Source organism: Caretta caretta, chromosome 4 (assembly GCF_965140235.1).
Source record: "Caretta caretta isolate rCarCar2 chromosome 4, rCarCar1.hap1, whole genome shotgun sequence".
Classification (NCBI taxonomy): domain Eukaryota; kingdom Metazoa; phylum Chordata; order Testudines; family Cheloniidae; genus Caretta; species Caretta caretta.
In genome coordinates this window covers 152,199,896-152,224,800 of record NC_134209.1, presented here as the reverse complement: position 1 = coordinate 152,224,800, position 24,905 = coordinate 152,199,896, and the positions used below count along the sequence as shown (strand labels likewise).

The 24,905-nt window shown below is 47.6% G+C and overlaps 1 non-coding gene across 1 annotated transcript; it reads right to left on the bottom strand.

Annotated features, from left to right (window-relative positions):
• Positions 1-10,098: 10,098 nt before the first annotated feature.
• TRNAI-AAU (transfer RNA isoleucine (anticodon AAU)) lies at positions 10,099-10,172 on the bottom strand. The gene has a single exon. It is a non-coding gene; the product is annotated as a tRNA-Ile (tRNA).
• Between the last annotated feature and the right edge of the window lie 14,733 nt (positions 10,173-24,905).

The following is a 24,905-nucleotide window of genomic DNA, read 5'->3' as shown; positions in this document are numbered from 1 at the left end:
TGGCTGGTTTAGCGACTTGGTAAAGGGTTACAGATCGGCTTCGCCTCCCAACTCTTCTCCGGCACAAAATAGTTTCAAGTCTTGTTCAGTGTGGAAGAACGTAACAGACGATACTGGGTCTTGCGGTCACCAGTGTGGTCTTTAGCGCCTGGACCATTGGACCACGGTTACTGTCAGGGAGCATTTGAGGATACCATGGTACCTGGCCAGCCACAAATGATCATTTACAAACTCTCACAAGAGCTTCCCCACCAAAGTTATCCACAGAGGGAGGCGTGACGGTTTCTGAGCACGCTCTCCCGAGCACACAGGAACGACTGTCTGGGTTTTGAAAAATGTTTGGCTTATGGTCCCCTACTCGGATTGTTTTTAGCACCATCCACCTTTTACAATTAACAGCACTCTCCAGCACACCAGGCAGCGGGGGGGAGGGGAGGGGGCTCCTTCACCAGTCTCTGACACCACCGGTTGTTGTAGCCATGTTGGTCTCTCTGCCCGGAAGCAGGGGGATAAAGGGTGAAAGGGGTCTGAGGGCAGAATCCCCATCCTGTCTCCCCCAGCCCTTCAGTTGTGACTGCCCCAGCTCCTGGAAGTCTGGTGTATAGCTCTCAGCTCTCTGAATCCCGCTTTTTCCTTCCTTGGAACAATGTCCTGATGCGGCTGGGAAATAGAGGGACGAGCCAGCCCAAGCTCTGTGCTGGTTTCCAGGGCCTGAAGCATGTTGAAGAGCTGCCCACTGTCCAGGAAGGAATTTCTGGGTAGCCTCCCTTAGGTGGGCTTTTCTCCCCAGAGGGGGAATGGTGATTTAACTGGGAATTGATGATTTAACTGGGAATTGGTCCTGCTTCGAGCAGGGGGTTGGACTAGATGACCTTCTGGGGTCCCTTCCAACCCTTATATTCTATGATTCTATGATTCCTCTCAGCCTGCCAACTCCCTCTGCCCCCAGGGATTTGATGCTGGCTGACCAGTCCCCTCCAGCAGGGTGGTTAATTCTGCTGCTGTTTTGGGGGTCCAATGGAGGTTTTGCTTTATCTATCCCTCAGTGACGGCTGGATCCCTGGCCTCATCTTGCTGCTCCTGCATCTTCCTGTGTCCCCCACCTCCAGCCCTTCCAGTGGTGTCTTTTCCCCTCCCCCAGCCTCCAGCCTTGGTAGCAGAGTGTTCTCCCCACCTGCTCTGCTCCGCAGAGGTGGATTAAGATTTACTGGGGCACTGGGCACAAAGAACATTGCGCCCTCAGGGTGTGGGGAGCCCAGGCGGGCCAGAATCAGGGAAGGCATGGGGCCATGCCCCCCCCACACTTTTAAAAGTGGGAGAGCCATGCCCACCCACTTCTTAACATGGGCGTAGTAGCCTCAGGCAGGTGTGGAGAGGCAGTGGCATGAGCTTAGTTTGGGGGCTGCCAAAATCTTAACAACGGGTTCCCTCCTCACCCCACGAGGGGGTCGTTGCCCACCCCGCCCCGGTGGGACTCCTGCCCCATCCAACCCTCTGCGTTCCTTGACGCCCCCCCCCACAGGACCCCTGCTCCATTCACCCCCCTCCCCTGTCCCCTGACTGCCTCCAGAACTGGGCAGGAGGGTCTCAAGGGCCACCGTAGTGGGTGCCCACCTAAGAGCCAGAGGGACCTGCCGGGGGGCGAGGTGGGGAGTCCCGGCGATGCTTACCTAGGGCAGCTCCCAGGAAGCATCCGGCAGGTCCCTCTGGCTCCTAGGGGCAGGGGAGCGTAGCTGTGGGGGAGCAGGGGAGCGGCTGCTCACCCACAGATCACATCAAAAATGGCTCCTTAGGCTCCGACTCCCTGGGTGCTTTGGGGCTGGAGCACCCACGGGGAAAATTTGATGGGTGCAGAGCCCCCACCGGCAGCTCCCCGCCCCGCGCCCGGCCCCAGCTCACCTCCGCTCCGCCTCCGCCCTGAGTGTGCCGCCCCGTGCCCCCCCGTGCCCCCTTCTCCGTGCCCCTCCGGCTTCCCACGAATCAGCTGTTCATGCAGGAAGCCTGGGAGGGCTGAGAAGCAGGCAGCGGCTTCACACTCAGGCTGAGGGTGGCGAGGGGAGGTGGGGCGGGGAGCGGTTCCCCTGTGCCCCCCTTACCTTCTGTGGCACGGGCGGCCCTCCTTGCACCCCCCCCCCCAGTATTTCCTGTGCATTACCACGATCACAGTCTTCTTTAGCAGGAAACATTTAATGGCATTACATACTTGGATCCCAGTGGCCCTCACTGTGGCATTTCCAACTTGAAAATGATTCCAGAGCGTCATGGCCGCTCTTTCCTCCGCTGTCCATGCTGCTCTCACTTCGGTGTCCTTGCACTGGAGGGCAGGAACAGAGCCCTGGGAAATTGGCCTTTCGCAGCCAGGAGTTCGGCAACCACTGCTCAGCGTCCCAAACGTGTATTATGACAGGTTTCAGAGTAACAGCCGTGTTAGTCTGTATTCGCAAAAAGAAAAGGAGGACTTGTGGCACCTTAGAGACTAACCAATTTATTTGAGCATGAGCTTTCGTGAGCTACAGCTCACTTCATCCGATGAAGTACTCCTTTTCTTTTTGTGTATTATGATGTGATCCCACCAGTCAGTGCCCATTTCTCAAGCCCAGAAAAAACAAATTGGTAAAGAAATGATTTCTACTGTTTATGAAAGTCACATAGTAACTACCATAACCAACTCGTTAGAGAACATTTAAAAGAGAGAGAGAAAATTGCCTGACCTAATTACTACGAAACAGGTAACTGGCATTGCCCTCAGTGTGTAACAAAAGCAGTGTGAGCTGGAAATGCGTCAGATTGTAGAGAAAAATTCCCTGTTAGCACCAGTCATGATTTGGGGTCAGTGACAGCAAGTCATAACTGAGTCACACGTTATTCAAAACAGTGTCTGGTTACCAATATTGAATCCTGACACAACAATATTTAATAAATTGGTAACTGTCTATTCAGCAGGTTATCTGGAAGACAGCATCTATAAGAAACACCTGGATCTATGTCAGCTAGTGATGTATCACAGAGCAACGCAAACCTAAAGAGCATCGCATCATGGCTTGTATGCCAGACATGTTGTTGACTCCGCAACGCTAGTGGGTGGCCAAAATAATTGAGGGTGATCCAAAGGAACAGAGAAGTGAGTCGCTCCTGTCTCCTGCCCAGCTAAGCTTCCCAGATGGTGACAACCAGCAGTAAGGGTTGTGGAACACACTGTAATAATGCCTCTTCCAGTATTTCAGAAAAACTCTTCAGACTGCACCTCTCAACTAAAGTCCTAACATTCCCAGGACCATTGGATGGGACTAAGAGCAATCAGAAAAAGGAAACTGTCCCCAGGTCGTACGAGGGAATGTGCAGACCGTTAGATACTTGGTGCATAAATGTACGGATAGATAAAACAAAATGGCCAAGAAACATTATTTAGCTCACTGAGTCGTTTTCATTTCATACATTATGCTTTTCCAGGATGATGGAAAAACATCCTAACCATAAAAAGACAAAAAGCAGGGAATCATGAGCTAGGACTGCTCCTGGCTTAGATAAAAGCGGTGTATTCTTCTTAAGTGTGGTGCTCGTTCCAGGGGCTAACTCTCACCCCCTGACACACCCCAGGGAAGGAAGGTTAGTGTTTGTGTCGAGGCATGTGGCTGGGACCCGGGACTTGAGACCCCTTCCCCAGCTCTGGGTATCCCTCCCATCTGACACTCTGTTCTATTACTTACACAATTTAGGGCTCCCGCCCCCTAGGCCTGGGGTGCAATGTCCCCCTAAACTCTCAAGGGTACTCAGGGCATAAAGGACCCACCTCTATGGGTCTGCAGGATTTTTTCCCAGTGAAAGAGCCTTGCACAGTAATATCCTTAACCTATATTTATTAACAATTAATTAACAGAATACACTTGCTAAGCATACAATGCTCACCACGCCCAATAAGGCAGACGAGCTTCTCCCAATGTCCAATCAGAATCAGATCTTCTGGGGGCTCTGGTTTCAGCTTCTGCATAGAATGGTTATGCAGATTATCGAGTTCTGGCAGCTTTGATTTTGGACTGTGTCCTGGAGTTAGGTTCCAAAGAACTTCCTTTTAAACCCCAGATTATATAGCTAAACTTAGGACCTGTTTATCTGTACTTTAACCAACCATTTTTACTAAAGTATTACAGAACAATTCTTTAACCAATCCTAGCATATTACCTTCTACATACAAGAGTCAATTCAGATGCTGTGAAGCCAGTTACTCAAGAGACAGAAATAATGAAAGACCAGACAGAAACAAATGAAGGTAAAATGAGAAGTATATACATTTATATATATTCCTCACCTGAAACTGCTCATAAGGGGTTTTTCCAGAGAGAGTGTTATCTTGCAAAGTTTTCCTTTAAACATCTTAATGTCTGTCTGTTGATCTGATCACTGTTGGTGTTACACTTCCTTAGGGCTGGAATGCTTTCTTAACAACCTCATATTCTACTCTTTTGTACAATTTAGGTGTGACGTGACTCCCCACTTTTAGGTAATGGCTGCTGCTGCTACTTTTTACTGCAAAAAGTCCTCAGTCCACAATTCCCCTCCTTAATTCCCCTCCTTAATCAGGGAGCAGGTCCTCAAGGAATCAATTCTGAAGCACTTAGAGGAGAGGAAAGTGATCAGAAACAGTCAGCCTGGATTCACCAAGGGCAAGTCATGCCTGACTAATCTAATTGCCTTCTATGATGAGATAACTGGCTCTGTGGACGAGGGGAAAGCAGTGGACGTGTTGTTCCTTGACTTTAGCAAAGCTTTTGACACGATCTCCCACAGTATTCTTGCCAGCAAGTTAAAGAAGTATGGGCTGGATGAAAGGATGATAAGTTGGCTAGATCGTTGGGCTCCGTGGGTAGTGATCAATGGCTCCATGTCTAGTTGGCAGCCGGTATCAAGTGGAGTGCCCCAAGGGTCGGTCCTGGGGCCGATTTTGTTCAATATCTTCATTAATGATCTGGAGGATGAGGTTCAACAAGGACAAGTGCAGAGTCCTGCACTAAGGACGGAAGAATCCCAGGCACCGCTACAGACTAGGGACCGAATGGCTCGGCAGCAGTTCTGCAGAAAAGGACCTAGAGGTTACAGTGGACGAGAAGCTGGATAGGAGTCAACAGTGTGCCCTTGTTGCCAGGAAGGCTAAGGGCATTTTGGGATGTATAAGTAGGGGCATTGCCAGCAGATCGAGGGACGTGATCGTTTCCCTCTATTCAACATTGGTGAGGCCTCATCTGGAGTACTGTGTCCAGTTTGGGGCCCCACACTACAAGGAGGATGTGGAAAAATTGGAAAGTGTCCAGCGGAGGGCAAGAAAAATGATTAGGTGACTGGAGCACATGACTTATGAGGAGAGGCTGAGGGAAGTGGGATTGTTTAGTCTGCAGAAGTGAAGAATGAGGGGGGATTTGATAGCTGCTTTCAACTACCTGAAAGGGGGTTCCAAAGAGGATGGATCTAGACTGTTCTCAGTGGTAGCAGATGACAGAACAAGGAGTAATGTTGCAGTGGGGGAGTTTTAGGTTGGATATTAGGAAAAACTTTTTCACTAGGAGGGTGGTGAAGCACTGCAATGCGTTACCTAGGGAGGTGGTGGAATCTCCTTCCTTTGAGATTTTTAAGGTCAGGCTTGACAAAGCCCTGGCTAGGATGATTTAGTTGGGGATTGGTCCTGCTTTGAGCAGGGGGTTGGACTAGATGACCTCCTGAGGTCCCTTCCAACCCTGATATTCTATATTCTATGAATGACACTTTAACCAAAGTCGTGGTTACTATTACAGAAGTCCAATACTCAGACCTCTCAGATGGTAAGATTAACAAGGGCCTTATTTGACATTGTATGTCAGCCTCCTGTATTTTCTGAACAGTTCTTTTCATCCAGCAAGCAAAGCTATCCTACCTACCAGTAAAGCAAATCGGATTCCAATGATCACCACAGTGAGGTGAGTCATTATATTTAGTATTCCAGTCACAGAAGGCGACCACCCTAATAGTTTTTCCCACCAAGAGTGATGTCCTGTGTCTGAAATAGTTTTCGGCACTTGGGTGATTTCTGCATTACCGTGTGGTACTTCAGTACGTATTTGGTCTCCTGTCTGAGAAATATATTGTAGATGCGTGATGGGGTTAAAAGCAGCCTAAAGAGGCTGTGCAGGGAGCAGCCCATATGACAGAGGATGCGAGAAGCAGACAATCAGGGCCCAGCAGGCCCATATAAAAAGAGCTGCAGGGGCAGAGGTGGTCAGTTGCTGCAGGGATCCCTGGAAAGAGGACAGGGTTCCTAGAGGGCTGCAGGAGGGTAGCACCTCAGACAGGGCAGCTGCTAGCAGGGACGGAGGGATCTAGAGAGAGCTCCTGGCTGGCTACTGGGGCTTGCAGGCTCAAGGCCCTGGGAATAGGGTGAAGAAAGTGCTGGGGCTGCAGGGAAATGGCCCAGGGAATTTGAAGCAGCACTGATGAGAAATTAAAGAGCTGCAGGGTCCCTGGGCCAGGACCCAGAGTAGTGGGCAGGGCTGGGACCCGGAGTAAGGGGCAGACTCAGGTCTCTTAATGCTCAGTCCAGCTGAACCAGGCAGCCCCTGGGAAGCTCCTCAAGGTGTTCTGCTAGCGTAGGCTCAGATGTGAAAAGCCCGTGAAAGTTCATCAGCTGTTGCAAGAAGTATGAAAAGGAAGCGCAGTGGTGGGTCTCTACCTTTCCACACCATCTCCATTTTGGCAGCTTTCCATCCGCCCCCTTTTGCATAATGTCCAGCAATTCAGTTTCATTTTCACAGGTGTACTGTTGTGGCAGGGTGTCCATTGCGAAATTGTTTCCTTTCTTTTATTTTTGGCTGGGGAGCATTAGGACTGTGTGTGTGCGCTGTGACAGGGTCAGGCCAGATGGCTACAGGAGAGTGATCGAAGGCAGATATATTAGCCCCAGGTTAAGTAGGTCCCTTTTCCCTGGGTAAGTTAACAGGGAAGGTTCCAGAACAATCAGGAACTTTCTGGAAACAATTAAGGCAGACAGGCTGATTAGAACACCTGCAGCCAATCAAGAAGCTGCCAGAATCAATTAAGACAGGCAGGCTAATCAGGGCACCTGGGTTTAAAAAGCTCACTTCAGTTTGTGGTGTGCATGCAAGGAGCTGGGAGCAAGAGGCGCAAGAAGCTGAGAGTGAGAAGGCATACGACTGGAAGATTGAGAAGTATAAACATCATCAGACATCAGGAGGAAGGTCCTGTGGAGAGGATAAAGAAGGGGTTGGGAGGAGGCCATGGGGAAGTAGCCCAGGGAGTTGTAGCTGTCACACAGCTGTTCCAGGAGGCACTCTAGACAGCTGCAATCCACAGGGCCCTGGGCTGGAACCCGGAGTAGAGGGCGGGCCCAGGTTCCCCCCAAACCTCCATTCCCCCAACTCCCTACTTGATACCGGAGGAGTTGACCTGGACTGTGGGTTCCACCAGAGGGGAAGGTCTCTGGCCTGTTCCTCGATCCACTAGGTGGATCAGCAGAGACTGTGGGGATTGTTCTTCTTCCTTTCCCCATGCTGGCCAGTGATGAGGCTAACTGAGTGAATGGCAGATTCGAGCCATGAAAATGGCCAAACTGAGGGCTGCCGTGAACCTCTGAGGCGAGCAAATCTGCCAGTAAGCGCAGGACCCACCAAGGCAGAGGAGGAACTTTGTCACTGCGTGTGTGTGTTGGTACGTTTTCCTCTTTACAGCCATGTGAAAATTTGGAAGGTTAGCCAAAGGAAAAGTGTTTTTACTAGAAGAAAGTCGTCTTTTTCCACATGTAGGGCCTTTTGACGTACAGGTTGACCACTTCCATGGATCTGAATGGGATTTCTACAGTGCCACAATAGCCTCTGCAAAACGGTGAGTATGCGTGTTTGCCTGGGAGTACTAGACTCCCGTGCCTGTGTCTTCCCTGCGTCCCAGGGAGGGATCTTCTGAGGCCCGAAGAATTGGGGAGGAAATGGGTAGAAGAGAAAGCAAAGGAAGCTGACGTGGCGGGCTGGTGCCCCTTGGGAGAGTGCTCCTCCTGATCCTTCCTGTGTGAGCTATGTGGGGCAGTGTGTGGTCCGTGCATTGGGAGGCTGTGGTCCAGGGAAGCCCGAGCCCGACCTGGCCCAGGCCGACTCTTAAGCCTCTGGCCTAGCTGGAGGTAGCGACTGTGATGTTGCATTCCATATGTTTTATGGAAATATGCTTATGGGTGTGAATATGATGTAACTGGAATTTGCTTTATGCAAAACGTCTCTTGTAAGGTATCATAACAAAGGTTAAGACTACTTGTGGCACCTTAGAGACTAACCAATTTATTTGAGCATGAGCTTTCGTGAGCTACAGCTCTCTTCATCGGATGCATACCGTGGAAACTGCAGAAGACATTATATACACACAGAGACCATGAAACAGTGGTGTGGGAGGAGGTATTGTTTCATGGTCTCTGTGTGTATATAATGTCTTCTGCAGTTTCCACAGTATGCATCCGATGAAGTGAGCTGTAGCTCACGAAAGCTCATGCTCAAATAAATTGGTTAGTCTCTAAGGTGCCACAAGTCCTCCTTTTCTTTTTGCGAATACAGACTAACACGGCTGCTACTCTGAAACATAACAAAGGTTATAACCTACTGAATATATTCCTCCTATTTGTATGAAAGTATCATTCTTGTATCTGAAGCTAGAAATATGAAGTCTAACTCTGAGGTCCTATTGTAATTATGCAAAGTGTGGGCTATTAATGGTGGTTTAGAATCTTGATGGCTCCCATTGACTAGGACAATTGGTTGTAAATTGCTCTGTTTACTTGCAAGCCTTCCTGCGTATGTGTAAGCCAGCCCAGGAAGAATGGAGGCTGGGGTCTCACCGTACATATGATCAGGTCAACTGATAATGCAATCTATCTTAAATCTGGTACTTTTCCATTTAGAAGGAGAGGGGGGAACCCAGAGAGACAAAAGATTCCCGCCTTGTGCCAAAGCTATAAAAGGGGGTGGAACAGAACAAAGGGGGGTTTCCAGACATGAGAAAGCCCCTGTTTTCCACCTAAGATGTCTGCTGGAACTAACAAGGACTATACCAGGGGAAAGGATTGGGCCCAGACTAGGAAGGGATCTAGTCTGTGAAAGAAGCTGATTGGAACATCTCTGAGGGCGAGATATTATCTGTAATCAGTTTCTTAATGGGTTAGGCTTAGACTTGTTTTGCTTTATTTTGCTTGGTGATTTACTTTGTTCTGTCTGTTATTACTTGAAATCACATAAGTCCTACTTTTTATACTTAATAAAATCACTTTTGTTTATTAATGAACTCAGAGTAAATTATTAATACCTGGGGGAGCAAACAGCTGTGCATAGCTCTCTATCAGTGTTATAGAGGGCGGACAATTTGAGTTTACCCTGTATAAGCTTTATACAGAGTAAAATGGATTTATTTGGGGTTTGGATCCCACTGGGAGCTGGGTGTCCGGGTCCTGGAGACAGGTGGCCTGCTGAGCAGGTTTTGGTTAAAGTCTGCAGCTTTGGGGGCGTGGTCCAGACCTGGGTCTGGGTTGCAGCAGGCTAGTGCGTCTGGCTCAACAAGGCAGGGTTCTGGAGTCCCAAGCTGGCTCTGAGGTGATCTCAGCACATCAGGTGACAGTCCCAAGTTGGTCTCTGTGACTGAACCTGTCACAGCAACTATAAGTCTTCCTCTGTGGTTTGGGCTGGAGGGCCTGCCCCCCTGTAGGGTGCATTTGGGTGGACAGTGCAGGCGGCAAGAATTTGGGCTATCAGGTCAACCCAGGACAATGGGGTCAAGATGACAGCCCTGTGATATGCACCTTCTCCTGCAAGTGGAGCAGGCAGCTGGCCAGGCTTTGCCCCGGGTCCTAGTCCCTTTCAACCACCAGATCAGGGAACTAGCTGGGAGAGGGGAGGAAAGGAGGTGGCCAGAGCCACCTCCCCGCAGGCTGGCAACTTGCAGTGCCTATGCCAGATGGACCCTCCTCCCACCAGGACTCTTGCCTGCTCCCTACCAGCCGCTCAGTCCATTTCCTTTTCTGGCCTCCCTGCCCAGAGCAGTCAGCTAAAGAAAGACAAGACAAGAGAACCCCCTCCACCTGTGGAATGGCCAGCATGGGGCTCGAACCCACCACCTTGGCGTTATTAGCACCATGCTCTAACCAGCTGAGCGAGCCAGCCCACAGGGAGCTAGTTTATAAGTAGCCCTTTTGGAAAGGAGCCACAGGGACATTGTGGCCTCCAGAATGAGATGTGTGGCTCAGGGCAGCTGGGGACTTGCAGGGGAATTAGCTCACATGGCAGAGTTCTAGTTTACAATACAACCAGCAATAGGAATGATGCCTGCATTCTCCAGTGGCAGGGGCATCCCCTTCTTTTTCGAAGGCACTGCCAGCCGGGGGGCACCTCCAGTGGCCCCCTCCCTTTCCCTACTTGGCCTCCCAAAAAGCCGGCCCTTGCGGGGCAGAGAAATGCTGGGCTCTGGCCCTCCTTTGCCTGGCAGTGTCAGGAGCACAGGAGACAGGCTCCAGCTTGGGAGAATTAGCTCAAATGAAAGTGTGCTCGCTTTGCAGGTGGAAGGTAGAAGGATCAATACCCGAGTACTCCAGCCTGCTCTCTGGTAGTGAGGGATTGGCCCCTTTCTTGCTGAGCTGGCATAAGAGCGCCAGCCGTTTCCCCCTCCCTCCATGCTCCTCCGCACAAAGCCGATTGGCTAGGAGGGAGTGCCATTCACGGACAGAACGACTCCGATCCCTGGGATGCACTGAGTGAATGAGCAGACTGGCGGGAGGCGCCCGATGCCGTCAGAGCTGTAGGTCACGTAACCCAACCTGCCTCCTGTGCTCAGCCCATGATGGAAGCACACAGAGAGCTTGGCCTGAGCCAAAGCAGGGAAGAGCTGTGTGTGGCCATGTGTCTGGGGGTGTCCCGCCAGGCTGAAGGGAGGGGTGTTTAGCTGTGTGCTGTGCCAGGGAGTCTGTGTAAGCCTGGTTGGGGATCCTGAGCTGGGTCTGCTCCTGTAAATTTGTTGGGTTAGCTAAAAAGTGGTTTTCTCTTAAGTGTGGTGCTTGTTCCAGGGGCTAACTCTCATCCCCCTGTCATAAATATAAAGGGAAGGGTAAACACCTTTAAATCCCTCCTGGCCAGAGGAAAAACCCTTTCACCTGTAAAGGGTTAAGAAGCTAAGATAACCTCGCTGGCACCTGACCAAAATGACCAATGAGGAGACAAGATACTTTCAAAGCTGGAGGCGGGTGAGAAACAAAATGTCTCTCTGTCTGTGGGTTGCTTTTGCTGGGGCCGGAGCAGGAATGCAGGTCAGAACTCCTGTAAAGGGCTAATACTCAATCTAGTTAGATATGTGTTAAATTCTGTTTTGTTTAAATGGCTGATAAAATAAGTTGTGCTGAATGGAATGGATATTCCTGTTTTTGTATCTTTTTGTAACTTAAAGTTTTGCCTAGAGGGATTCTCTATGTTTTGAATCTGATTACCCTGTAAGGTATTTACCATCCTGATTTTACAGAGGTGATTCTTTTACTTTTTCTTTAATTAAAATTCTCTTTTAAGAACCTGATTGTTTTTTCATTGTCCTTAAGATCCAAGGGTTTGGGTCTGTGTTCACCTGTGCAAATTGGTGAGGATTTTTATCAAGCCTTCCCCAGGAAAGGGGGTGTAGGGCTTGGTGGGATATTTTGGGGGGGAGACGTTTCCAAGTGGGCACTTCCCCTGTTCTTTGTGGAATACTTTGGTGGTGGCAGCGTTTAACCTAAGCTGGTAAGAATAAGCTTAGGGGGTCTTTCATGCAGGTCCCCACATCTGTACCCTAGAGTTCAGAGTGGGGAAGGAACCTTGACACCCTCCAACACACTTAAGGCAGGGAGCGTTTGTCTTTGTGCCAAGGTGCGTGGCTGGGACCTGTAATGACACTACATCCCGTATTCTTCACAGTAATGTTGTTATTATTATTATTATATGATTATGACATAACCATAATGTATTTTATTCAAGATAGGCCATGTGAGTATCACTGGAAAGGTTACGATTTACTGAATATCATTATCCTATTTGTTTGCATGTATCTTTTGGGATCATAAGTTAGGAATATTGACTCTGTATCTGTATTTCCTGTAAAAAGAAAAGGAGGACTTGGGGCACCTTAGAGACTAACCAATTTCTTTGAGCATAAGCTTTCGTGAGCTACAGCTCACTTCATCCGAGGTATGCAGTGGAAAATACAGTGAGGAGATTTCATATACACAGAGAACAGGAAACAATGGGTATTACCATACACACTGTAACAAGAGTGATCAGGGAAGGTGAGCTATTACCAGCAGGAGAGTGGTGTGGGGCGGAGGGGGGGGGACCTTTTGTAGTGCTAATCAAGGTGGGCCATTTCCAGCAGTTGACAAGAACATCTGAGGAACAGTGGGGGGTGGAGGAGTGGAATAAACATGGGGAAATAGTTTTACTTTGTGTAATGACCCATCCACTCCCAGTCTCTATTCAAGCCTAAGTTAATTGTATCCAGTTTGCAAATTAATTCCAATTCAGCAGTCTCTCGTTGGAGTCTGGTTTTGAAGTTTTTTTTGTTGAAGGATTAGAACTCTTTTGGCTAACTTAGAACAACGCATCCTCAGCTCTCGTCCCCTAATGCCCCTACTCTACTTGCGCTACACTGATGACATTCAAGTTGCCTGGCCCATTAGAGAGACACTTAGCTCACAACGGACTGTGGAAGACACCCGTCTACATCTCAAGGGCTTTCCTGTAAACGTTCTACCTAAAGTATGGGTATTGGCTTCTGCTACGACTAAGTGAAGCAGGCATGGGCATGTGACTTGCCCATGTGACTTTACAGGGACATGTGACTAGGTCACCTGGTCCTGGACTCCATCTTGGGATAGACTCATAGGACTGGAAGGAAGAGACCTCGAGAGGTCTCCTTGTCCACTCCCCTCCACTCATGGCAGGACTAAGTATTACCTAGACCATCCCTGACAGGTGTTTATCCAACCTGCTCTTAAAAATCTCCAATGATGTTAGATGGGGTGGGATCTGAGTTACTACAGAAAATTCTTTCCTGGGTGTCTGGCTGGTGAATCTTGCCCATATGCTCAGGGTTTAGCTGATCGCCATATTTGGGGTCAGGAAGGAATTTTCCTCCAGGGCAGATTGGAAGAGGCCCTGGAGTTTTTTCGCCTTCCTCTGTAGCATGGGGCACAGGTCACTTGCTGGAGGATTCTCTGCTCCTAAAAAGTCTTTAAACCACGATTTGAGGACTTCAATAGCTTAGACATAGGTGAGAGGTTTTTCGCAGGAGTGGGTGGGTGAGATTCTGTGGCCTACGTTGTGCAGGAGGTCGGACTAGATAATCATAATGGTCCTTCTGCCCCTAATATCTATGAGTCTATGGAGATTCCACAACTCCCTGGGCAATTTATTCCAGTGCTTAACGACCCTGACAGTTAGGAAGTTTTTCCTTATGTCTAACCTAAACCTCCCTTGCAGCAATTTAAGCCCATTGCTTCTTGTCCTATCCTCAGAGGTTAAGAAGAATAACTTCTCTCTCCCCCCTCCTTGTAACAACCTTTTATGTACTAGAAAACTGTTCTCATGTCCCCTCTCAGTTTTCTCTTTTCCAGAGTAAACAAACCCAATTTTTTCCATCTTCCCTCATAGGTCATGTTTTCTAGACCTTTAATCATTTTTGTTGCTCTTCTCTGGACTTTCTCCAGTTTGTCGACATCTTTCCTGAAATGTGGTGCCCAGAACTGGACACAATACTCCAGTTGAGGCCTAATCAGCGCGGAGCAGAGCAGAAGAATTACTTCTCATGTCTTGGTTACAATACTCCTGCTAATACAGCCCAGAACGATGTTTGCTTTTTTTGCAACAGCGTTACACTGTTGACTCATATTTAGCTTGTGGTACACTATGACCCCCGGATCCCTTTCAGCAGGACTGCTTCCTAGGCAGTCATTTCCCATTTTGTATGTCTGCAACTCATTGTTCCTTCCTAAGTGGAGAACTTTGCATTTGTCCCGATTGAATTTTATCCTATTTACTTCAGACCATTTCTCCAGTTTGTCCAGATCATTTTGAATTTTAATCCTATCCTCCAAAGCACTTGCAACTCCTCCCAGCTTGGTATTGTCTGCAAACTTTATAAGTGTACTCTCTATGCCATTATCTAAATCATTGATGAAGATATTGAACAGAATCAGACCCAGAACTGATCCCTGCAGGACCCACTCATTATGCCCTTCCAGAATGATTGTGAACCACTGATAATGACTCTCTGGGAACAGTTTTCCAACCAGTTTTGCACCCACCTCATAGTGGCTCCATCTAGGTTGCATTTCCCTAGTTTGTTTATGAGAAGGTCATGTGGAACAGTATCAAAAGCTTTACTAAAGTCAAGATATGCCACATCTACTTCCCCCCTATCCACAAGGCTTGTTACCCTGTCAAAGAAAGCTAGCAGGTTGGTTTGACACAATTTGTTCTTGACAAATCTATGCTGACTGTTACTTATCGCCTTATTAAATTGTAGATATTTGCAAATTGATTGCTTAATTGTTTGCTCCCTTATCTTTCCGGGTACAGAAGTTAAGCTGACTGGTCTGTAATTCCCCGGGTTGTCCTTATTTCCCTTTTTATAGATGGGCACTAGATTTGCCCTTTTCCAGTCTTCTCAAAAATCTTCCATGACTTCTCAAAGATAATCGCTAATGGCTCAGATACGTCCTCAGTCAGCTCCTTGAACAGTACATTCTAGGGTGTATTTCATCGGGCCCTGGTGACTTAAAGACCTCTAATTTCTCTAAGGCATTTTTAACATGTTCTTTCCCCATTTTAGCCTCTGAGCCTACCTCATTTCCATGGACATTCACTGTGTTAGACATCCCATCACCACCAACCTTCTTGATGAAAACTGAAACAAAGAAGTCATTAAGCACCTCTGCCATTTCCACATTTTCTGTTATTATTTCCCCCACCCACCCGCCCGCCCACCAGCCCATTGAGTAATGGGCCTACCCTGTCCTTGGTCTTCCTCTTGCTTCCAATGTATTTGCAGAATGTTTTCTTGTTACCCTTCATGTCTCTAGCTAGTTTGATCTCATTTTGTGCATTGGCCTTTCTAATTTTGCCCCTACATACTTGTATTATTTGTTATATTCATCCTTTGAAATTTGACCAAGTTTTCTCTTTTTATAGGACTCTTTTTTGATTTTTAGATCATTGAAGATCACCTGTTTAAGCCAGAAGAAAGAACGAGGAGTACTTGTGGCATGTTAGAGACTAACAAATTTATTTGAGCATAAGCTTTCGTGGGCTAAAACCCACTTCATCGGATGCATGCCGTGGAAAATACAGTAGGAAGATATATACACAGAGAACATGAAAAAAATGGGGGTTGCCATACCAACTCTAACAAGACTAATCAATTAAGGTGGGCTATTATCAGCAGGAGAAAAAAAACTTTTGTAGTGATAATCAGGATGGCCCATTTCAAACAGTTGACAAGAAGGTATGAGTAACAGTAGGGGGAAAATTAGCATGGGGAAATAGTTTTTAGTTAGTGTAATGACCCATCCACTCCCAGTCTTTATTCAAGCCTAATATCATGGTGTCCAGTTTGCAAATTAATTCCAGTTCTGCAGTTTCTCGTTGGAGTCTGTTTTTGAAGTTTTTTTGTTGAAGAATTGCCACTTCTAGGTCTGTAATCGAGTGACCATAGAGATTGAAGTGTTCTCCGGCTGGTTTTTGAATGTTATAATTCTTGACGTCTGCTTTGTGTCCATTTATTCTTTTGCGTAGAGACTGTCTGGTTTGGTCAATGTACATGGCAGAGGGGCATTGCTGGCACATGATGGCATATATCACATTGGTAGATGTGCAGGTGAACGAGCCTCTGATAGTGTGGCTAATGTGATTACGTCCTATGATGGTGTCCCTTGAATAGATATGTGGACAGAGTTAACAACGGGCTTTGTGGCAAGGATAGGTTCCTGGGTTAGTGTTTTTGTTGTGTGGCGTGTGGTTGCTGGTGAGTATTTGCTTCAGGTTGGGGGGCTGTCTGTAAGCGAGGACTGGCCTGTCTCCCAAGATCTGTGAGAGTGATGGGTCGTCCTTTAGGATAGGTTGTAGATCCTTGATGATGCGTTGGAGAGGTTTTAGTTGGGGGCTGGAGGTAACGGCTAGTGGCGTTCTGTTATTTTCTTTGTTGGGCCTGTCCTGTAGTAGGTGACATCTGGGTACTCTTCTGGCTCTATCAATCTGTTTCTTCACTTCCGCAGGTGGGTATTGTAGTTGTAAGAACGCTTGATAGAGATCCTGTAGGTATTTGTCTCTGTCTGAGGGGTTGGAGCAAATACGGTTGTATCATAGAGCTTGGCTGTAGACAATGGATCGTGTGGTGTGGTCTGGATGAAAGTTGGAGGCATATAGGTAAGTATAGCGGTCAGTAGGTTTCCGGTATAGGGTGGTGTTTATGTGACCACCGTTTATTAGCACCGTAGTGTCCAGGAAGTGGATCTCTTGTGTGGACTGGACCAGGCTGAGGTTGAGGGTGGGATGGAAATTGTTGAAATCATGGTAGAATTCCTCAAGGGCTTCTTTTCCATGGGTCCAGATGATGAAGATGTCATCAATATAGCGCAAATAAAGTAGGGGCATTAGGGGACGAGAGCTGAGGAAGCATTGTTCTAAGTCAGCCATAAAAATGTTGGCATACTGTGGGGCCATGCGGGTACCCATAGCAGTGCCGCTGATCTGAAGGTATACTTTGTCCCCAAATGTAAAATAGTTATGGGTGAGGACAAAGTCACAAAGTTCAGCCACCAGGTTAGCCGTGACATTATCGGGGATAGTGTTCCTGACGGCTTGTAGTCCATCTTTGTGTGGAATGTTGGTGTAGAGGGCTTCTACATCCATAGTGGCCAGGATGGTGTTTGCTGGAAGATCACCGATGGATTGTAGTTTCCTCAGGAAGTCAGTGGTGTCTCGAAGGTAGCTGGGAGTGCTGGTAGTGTAGGGCCTGAGGAGGGAGTCTACATAGCCAGACAATCCTGCTGTCAGGGTGCCAATGCCTGAGATGATGGGGCACCCAGGATTTCCAGGTTTATAGCTCTTGGGTAGAAGACAGAATACCCCTGGTCGGAGTTCCAGGGGTGTGTCTGTGCAGACTTGTTCTTTTCAGGGAGTTTCTTGAGAAAATGCTGTAGTTTCTTTTGGTAACCCTGTGACGAAGTGGGACTGTTCTTAATGGTTCCTCTGAATAGTGTGGGGGGGTGCCTCAGTTTCCCCTATGCCGTTCTTAAGTCTCTAGGTGGTGGGATAAGGGTGTATGGTCATTGCAGAGCCCTAGAGGGCAGGTGTGTGCAGGGGTCTGGACACAGAGAATGGCCAACACCCTGTTTCCTGGCAACTGATGGCCTGGGCCCTTCCCCCCTGCAAGGTGAGAGCTAAAGGGCTGGAGAACAAAGGAATCCGGTGACCTCCTGGCCCGGGAAAGGGGAAAGCCCAGAAGAGGAAGGGCTGGAGGGAGTTTCAGTTTGGGGCTGGCTGGAGACATGGAGTGAAATGCAGACATGGATGTCTGGCTCACTGCCCCCCAAAATGGACCCGGCTGAGGGGTTCTGTTCTCTGCACCTACAAGCTCTGTGTTAGACCATGTCCCTATCGTCTAATAAACCTCTGTTTTACTGGCTGGCTGAGAGTCACGTCTGACTGCGGAGTTGGGGTGCAGGACCCTCTGGCTTGCCCAGGAGCCCGCCTGAGCGGACTCGCTGTGGGAAGCGCACGGAGGGGCAGAGGATGCTGAATGCTCCGAGGTCAGACCCAGGAAGGTGGAAGCTGGGTGAGCTTTGAGTCCTGAAGACAGGCTGCTCACAGAGAGGAGACTTCCCCAGAGTCCTGCCTGGCTTCATGGGGAGCAGTTCCAGAGCATCGCCCAGGGACTCCATGACAAACCCTCAGTGGGATCAGAGGGTAATGGCTTGTAGAAAGTGGTGTTGGAGAGCTGCCTAGCAGCCTCTCATTCATATTCCGACCTATTCATGATGACGACAGCACCTCCTTTGTCAGCCTTTTTGATTATGATGTGAGAGCTGTTTCTGAGGCTGTGGATGGCATTGTGTTCTGCACGGCTGAGGTTATGGGGCAAGTGATGCTGCTTTTCCACAATTTCAGCCCGTGCACGTCGGCAGAAGCACTCTATGTAGAAGTCCAGTCTGTTGTTTCAACCTTCAGGAGGAGTCCACCTAGAATCCTTCTTTTTGTAGTGTTGCTAGGAAGGTCTCTGTGGGTTAGTACGTTGTTCAGAGGTGTGTTGGAAATATTCCTTGAGTCGGAGACGTCGAAAATAGGATTCTAGGTCACCACAGAACTGTATCATGTTCGTGGGGGTGGAGGGGCAGAAGGAGAGGCCCCAAGATAGGACAGATTCTTCTGCTGGGCTAAGAGTACAGCTGGATAGATTAACAATATCATTGGGTGGGTTAAGAGAACCACTGTTGTGGCCCCTTGTGGCATGTAGGAGTTTAGATAGTGTAGTGTCCTTTTTCCTGATACTAAAACTGGGAGGAGTGGTAGATACGCTGGAGGAGAGGGATAGGATACAGAAGGACCTAGACAAATTGGAGGATTGGGCCAAAAGAAATCTGATGAAGTTCAACAAAGACAAGTGCAGAGTCCTGCACTTAGGACGGAAGAACCCAATGCACAGCTACAGACTAGGGACCGAATGTCTAGGCAGCAGTTCTGCGGAAAAGGACCTAGGGGTGACAGTGGACGAGAAGCTGGATATGAGTCAGCAGTGTGCCCTTGTTGCCAAGAAGGCCAATGGCATTTTGGGATGTATAAGTAGGGGCATAGCGAGCAGATCAAGGGACGTGATCGTTCCCCTCTATTCGACATTGGTGAGGCCTCATCTGGAGTACTGTGTCCAGTTTTGGGCCCCACACTTCAAGAAGGATGTGGATAAATTGGAGAGAGTCCAGCGAAGGGCAACAAAAATGATTAGGGGTCTGGAACACATGACTTATGAGGAGAGGCTGAGGGAGCTGGGATTGTTTAGCCTGCAGAAGAGAAGAATGAGGGGGGATTTGATAGCTGCTTTCAACTACCTGAAAGGGGGTTCCAAAGAGGATGGCTCTAGACTGTTCTCAATGGTAGCAGATGACAGAACGAGGAGTAATGGTCTCAAGCTGCAGTGGGGGAGGTTTAGATTGGATATTAGGAAAAACTTTTTCACTAAGAGGGTGGTGAAACACTGGAATGCGTTACCTAGGGAGGTGGTAGAATCTCCTTCCTTAGAGGTTTTTAAGGTCAGGCTTGACAAAGCCCTGGCTGGGATGATTTAACTGGGAATTGGTCCTGCTTCGAGCAGGGGGTTGGAGTAGATGACCTTCTGGGGTCCCTTCCAACCCTGATATTCTATGATTCTATGATTCCTGTGTAGAGAAGCAAAGTGTGTGTTGTAAATGGCTTGTCTAGTTTTTGTAAAGTCCAGCCACGAGGAAGTTTTTGTGGAAGGTTGGGTTTTTCATGCATTGTGCAGGAGGTCAGACTAGATGATCATAATGGTCCCTTCTGGCCTAAATATCTATGAGAGTATCCAGTTTGAGAGCTCATTCTTAATCTTTCCCTGTTTGCTGTATACATAACACAAAATAAAACTATTTCCCCATGCTTATTTCCCCTCCCCCCCCCCACTGTTACTCACACTTTCTTGTCAACTGTTGGAAATGGGCCATCCTAATTATCACAACAAAAGTTTTTCTTCTCCTGCTGAGAATAGCTCACCTTAGCTGATCACTCTCGTTATAGTGGGTATGGCAACACCCATTGTTTCATGTTCTCTGTGTATATATCTTCCTACTGTATTTTCCACTGCATGCATCCGATGAAGTGGGTTTTAGCCCACGAAAGCTTATGCTCAAATAAATTTGTTAGTCTCTAGGGTCCCTCAAGTACTCCTCGTTCTTTTTTCTGATTCAGACTAACATAGCTACCCCTCTGAAACCTTTTTAAGCCAGATTAGTCTCTTGCCATACTTTCTATCTTTTCTAGTTTGCACTTGTGCCCTTAATAATATCTCTTTGAAAAACTGCCAACTGTCTTCAGCTGTTTTTCCCCTTAGACTTGCTTCCCATGGGATCTTACCTACCAACTCCCTGAGTTTGCTAAAGTCTACCTTCTTAAAATCCAGTGTCTTTATTTTGTTGTTCTCCCTCCTACCATCCCTTAGAATCGTGAACTCTGTCATTTCATGATCACTTTCAGCCAAGCTGGCTTTCAGTTTCTCAACCAGTTCCTCCCAATTTGTCACAATCAAATCTAGAACAGCCTCTCCCCTAGTAGCTTTATCCACCTTCTGAAATAAAACATTGTCGCCAATACATGACCCACAAACAAGATCCATGTTCATTTCAGGCTCCATTCAGTTCATGGGGCGATGAAAAAGTGTTTCCAAATGGAAGGGAACAAACTAAATGGTGGGGGGAAAGTAGGCAGGTTAGTCCTTTCATCAGCATATTATCAATGACGATGTAGAACATAGAAGGGAACAACCAAAAACTGCATATTCACTATGCAGAGAAATATGAAGGTTTCTACCTGGGTGCAGTACAATCTAGTTTCTAGCACAGAAAGTCACTCAAAATACAACCCATTTGCAATTTAATTCCTGGCCCTTTTTGGAAACTAGCCCCTCCCATGTCCTGAAGAAAAGCTGCAGCTCTGAGCACATCCTCAAGAAACATTCCAAGGCACGCAGGAGACTCCCTCTGCTGTCAAGACACAGTCATAACAGCTTTGGAACTGGGACAGTTCTTTACCTGAGACGCAAATCCGAGCCTAAAAGAGTATAAACCCAGTTTAGTTCTCCCGCATCTAACTACCGCCTGCAGTTAGGGTTGCAACCTCTAGAAGTGTGTCATGATATTGCAACATCAAAGAACTATGGGGTTGCTTTTAATGGCCTTCGATCTATTCACCTAGTTTATGGGCAGTGTTAGAGGGCTTTCCCTCCACCCTCCCACTTCCCTGGTTCTTGTCACACAAGCAGCAAAAGACCAGAAGTCCGAAGGGCAGACAATGTGATGTTTATTGGGGTTAATTTCCAGCAAGCATGATTCCAATTTCCTGTTTGACCCCAGTTTATATAGTAATATTCCCAGCTATACCCTAACCAGTCATTTTACTGAAATCTATCTAACCAATCCTAACATATTGTAACGTAATTCTCTAACCAATTATATCGCACTACCCTAATTAACTTACACCTAGCAAAGTTAATTATACAGTAGATAGAAACAATTAGACAACCAGACAGATTAACAATAGAAAAGTGGGGGCCATAAAGATAAAACATACAGAAATGCGGGTTTCACAACCACAACCATTGAGAAGGGATTTCTCACCAGACAGGATGCTATCAAACTAAGTTTTCTTTAACCATCTTTATCTGGTGGTGATGGGCACTATCAGGATAGGATTGTATTCCTAAGACCCCAATACCACCTTGTTTCAATGTGACTAGTTTGGAATGTGAGGAGGTGACCGGTCGCTTCCCAGCTTATGGCTGCCCCTGCTGCTTAGCCAGAGATCTTAGCCTAAGAATAAGGCCTCAGACTATCCGAGGGAGAGAAGGCCCATACATGGGCAGACTGTGATTTTGATTATTTGTTTTAGACCTCTATAACTATCTAAGTGATAAAAATACACCTAAGTTCTTAAAGCAGAGGTGGGCAAACTACGGCCCATGAGCTGTTTTAAGACAGCCTGTGAGCTCCTGCTGGGGAGCAAGGTTTGGGGCTTGCCACACTCCCAAGCTACATCTGTGGCACTGGGTCAGGGGCCACACCGTGTGGCTCCCAGAAGTCATGGCATGGCCCCGCTCTGGCTCCTATGTGCTCCAATGGCCCCCTCGTGCGCTGCAATGGGAGCTGCAGGGGCAGTGTCTGCGGATGAGGCAGCGTGCAGAGCCGCCTGGCCACACCTCCGCATATGAGCTGGAGAAGAGACATGCCACTGCTTCCGGGAGACCCTTGAGGTAAGCGCCTCTCGAAGCCTGCACACCTGAGCCTCTCCCCACGCCCCAACCCCCTGCCTCAGCCTTGATCCCGCTCCCGCTCTCCAAACCCCTCAATCCCAACTAGGAGCACCCTCCTGCACCCCAAACCTCTCATCCCCAGAACCTGAGCCCCTTCTCACACCCCTGCCTCAGCCCTGATCCCCCTCCCACCCTCCAAACCCCTCAGTCCCAGCCCAGAGCACCCTCCAAACCCCAAACCTCCAAACTCCTCATCCCAAGCCCTACCCCAGAGCCCACACCCCCAACCAGAGCCCTTACCCCCTCCCACACCCCAACCCCAATTTTGCGAGCATTCATGGCCCACCACACAATTTCTATTCCCAGATGTGGCCCTCAGGCCAAAAAGTTTGCCCAACCCTGTCTTAAAGTATAGGCCTTTACAGGCAGACCTGCATATCTATATTCTAGAAGGCAGACTCTGTATATCTGGTATGGGGGTCAACCCAGTTTAGAATTAGTTTTTTTCCTTTCAAAGGTGTCTGAAATGGGCAATTCTTCATTTCTTTATTGGGCAGTTTTTGGTACCTGTGCTGTCTACATCACTTGCTGTTCTGTTTTCCTTTCATATGGACACAATAGCAAAAATGTGTGAGTACTTTAAAGAACTCTGACTCCAGGTCTGTCATCTCAGAGCTTAGTTAATGCTTAATATTGAGAAGCAATTAACCATTGGAACAACTTACTGAGGAATGTGGTGGATTCTCCATCTCTTGATGTCTTTAAATCAAGATTGGATGGCTTTTTAGAATTCATGCTGTATCTCAACCACAAGCTATGGGCTCGATGCATGGGTAACTGGGTGACCGTCTATGGCCGGTGTTATACAGGAGGACAGACTAGATGATCACAGTGATTCTAGCCTTGGGATCTACGTAAAACACATTACCAAGAGCAGGGCGACTAACCCAGGGCCAGGCTACTTTGAGCAAGTGGTAACTGACTCGAGCATTTCACATCTAGGTCAACAATTTAAATCCACTCCAGCGGGTAGTGGCTGAAGGTTGTTGCCAGCTGGTTGCTGTTCATCATCTTCTATGGAAATAATTTTGTGGTCCCGGTAGAGAGGTGCCCCCAAACCAGCACCATGATTGGTAGCTATTTGTTAAGAACTGAGTGGGTCTCCGAGATGGATCTACCCCATCTCCGGTGAGGAGGCTGGGTGTTGGTAGAGGTCCATCAGCAGAGCTACTTGCTGTAGAGATCAATCCTAAGAGCTGTCATCTTTCTCCCAGTATTAAATGCCCTTGGAAATAAATATTACACGTCTTTGAAAGAAGAGCAGCCTGAGATGCAGAAAAACAACCTATTGGGTCCTTCCAAGGAAGTGACAGTTTTGGGAGGGACTGCTCCTGTCGGGTTGGAAGGGACAGACACATTTTGATCTAGGGGTAGGATTTTATATTTGTATTAAAGGCCATAGTTTATCCTGCCAGGCACCCTTTTTGAATAGCAGAAAGGAATGACCCTCTGGGGCATTGGTAGAAACGCATCTGACAGACTGCCAGTGTCTGTGCTGATGTTCAGGCAGGGACAGACCAGAACTGTCCTTATGACTGATGATGGTCACCCTTTGTTTTAGGATAAGTTGTATTATAAAAGATGGGGTCTTGCTTCCTATATGCATTATACATGTCCCTCTAGTCATTTCTTTGTTTTAAGATTTAGTGAGTAAAAGACAGGGTGACTGTGTTAATTAGTGTAGAGGAACCCTGAAGGCCCGAGCCACAGTGTGAACTGTTTTGATTACAAGATTCAGTGAGGTTTAATTTCTAATTCCTTTCTTGCTAAATATAAACCACTGCTGTTTGTAAACCTTTGAAGGTCTCTGTAAAAGACTGTTCGTGTGAATGAGGAGTGCATGCATCAGGAAAAGATAAGGTCTGAAGGCCATTGTCGGAGCCAGATGATCAAGGGAGGAGGAGTGAAGAAATTTAACAGACTTATCAACACCAGAGAACCATCAATGCACATCCATGACTGAGGGAATTAACGACCCTGAAGTGGAGGCTGGCACCCCTAAAGACAAGATAATTGATTAAATCAAAAGGACAGGATGGCCCTCCCAGAGGTGCTTTGGAATGTTAACATCAGAAGGTAACACTAATTAAGAAGTAACCGGTTACAAACTGACACAGCAAAATCCATAGACTTCAACAGAGAAAAAAGACTATAAGACCAGGGTGCTTTGCCATGGGACTTTGGGTTCGTCTTGCCACAACTCCAGGAGCATCAGATTGCAACCGACAGAGCCCAGCTTCCCTCTGCGACCAATCTGGCTGGCCACAAGATTGATCCAGACTCTGGACTGGTAACTATAAACATCAACTGGCAGCACTGTGTGCATGGGGGTGGGGGGTGACTGAAAAGCATATGCTAACTGCTGTATTCTTAATAAATGCAGCATGCTGCCTTCTCCCCTGTAAAAGATCTCCTGTGCTTTTTTAAGCATAACATTTTTGGTGGAGAATGTGGGCAGTTAAGTGCCAATAGAAACCCCTTATGTTCTTTTAGTGAATTTGACTAAATTGCTCATAGTCAAATGACTTAAATCAGATTGTCTCTTTGCCTGGCTTATTTACAGATATTCCTTTGGAAGGGGCCCATTTTTCCTTCAGAATGGGTACAAAGAAACCAAGAATTCATGGCACAGCAGCACAGGGATTGGAGAATTCGAACAGCTCTTGAAACCAATCTCCCAGTTGAGAATGAATTTATCTCCTCGGTGGCCCAAACATGTTTGGCGACATACCTTCCTTACCATACACAATTGGGCATTTTAAATGTGTATATAGATGGTTCTGACATCATCA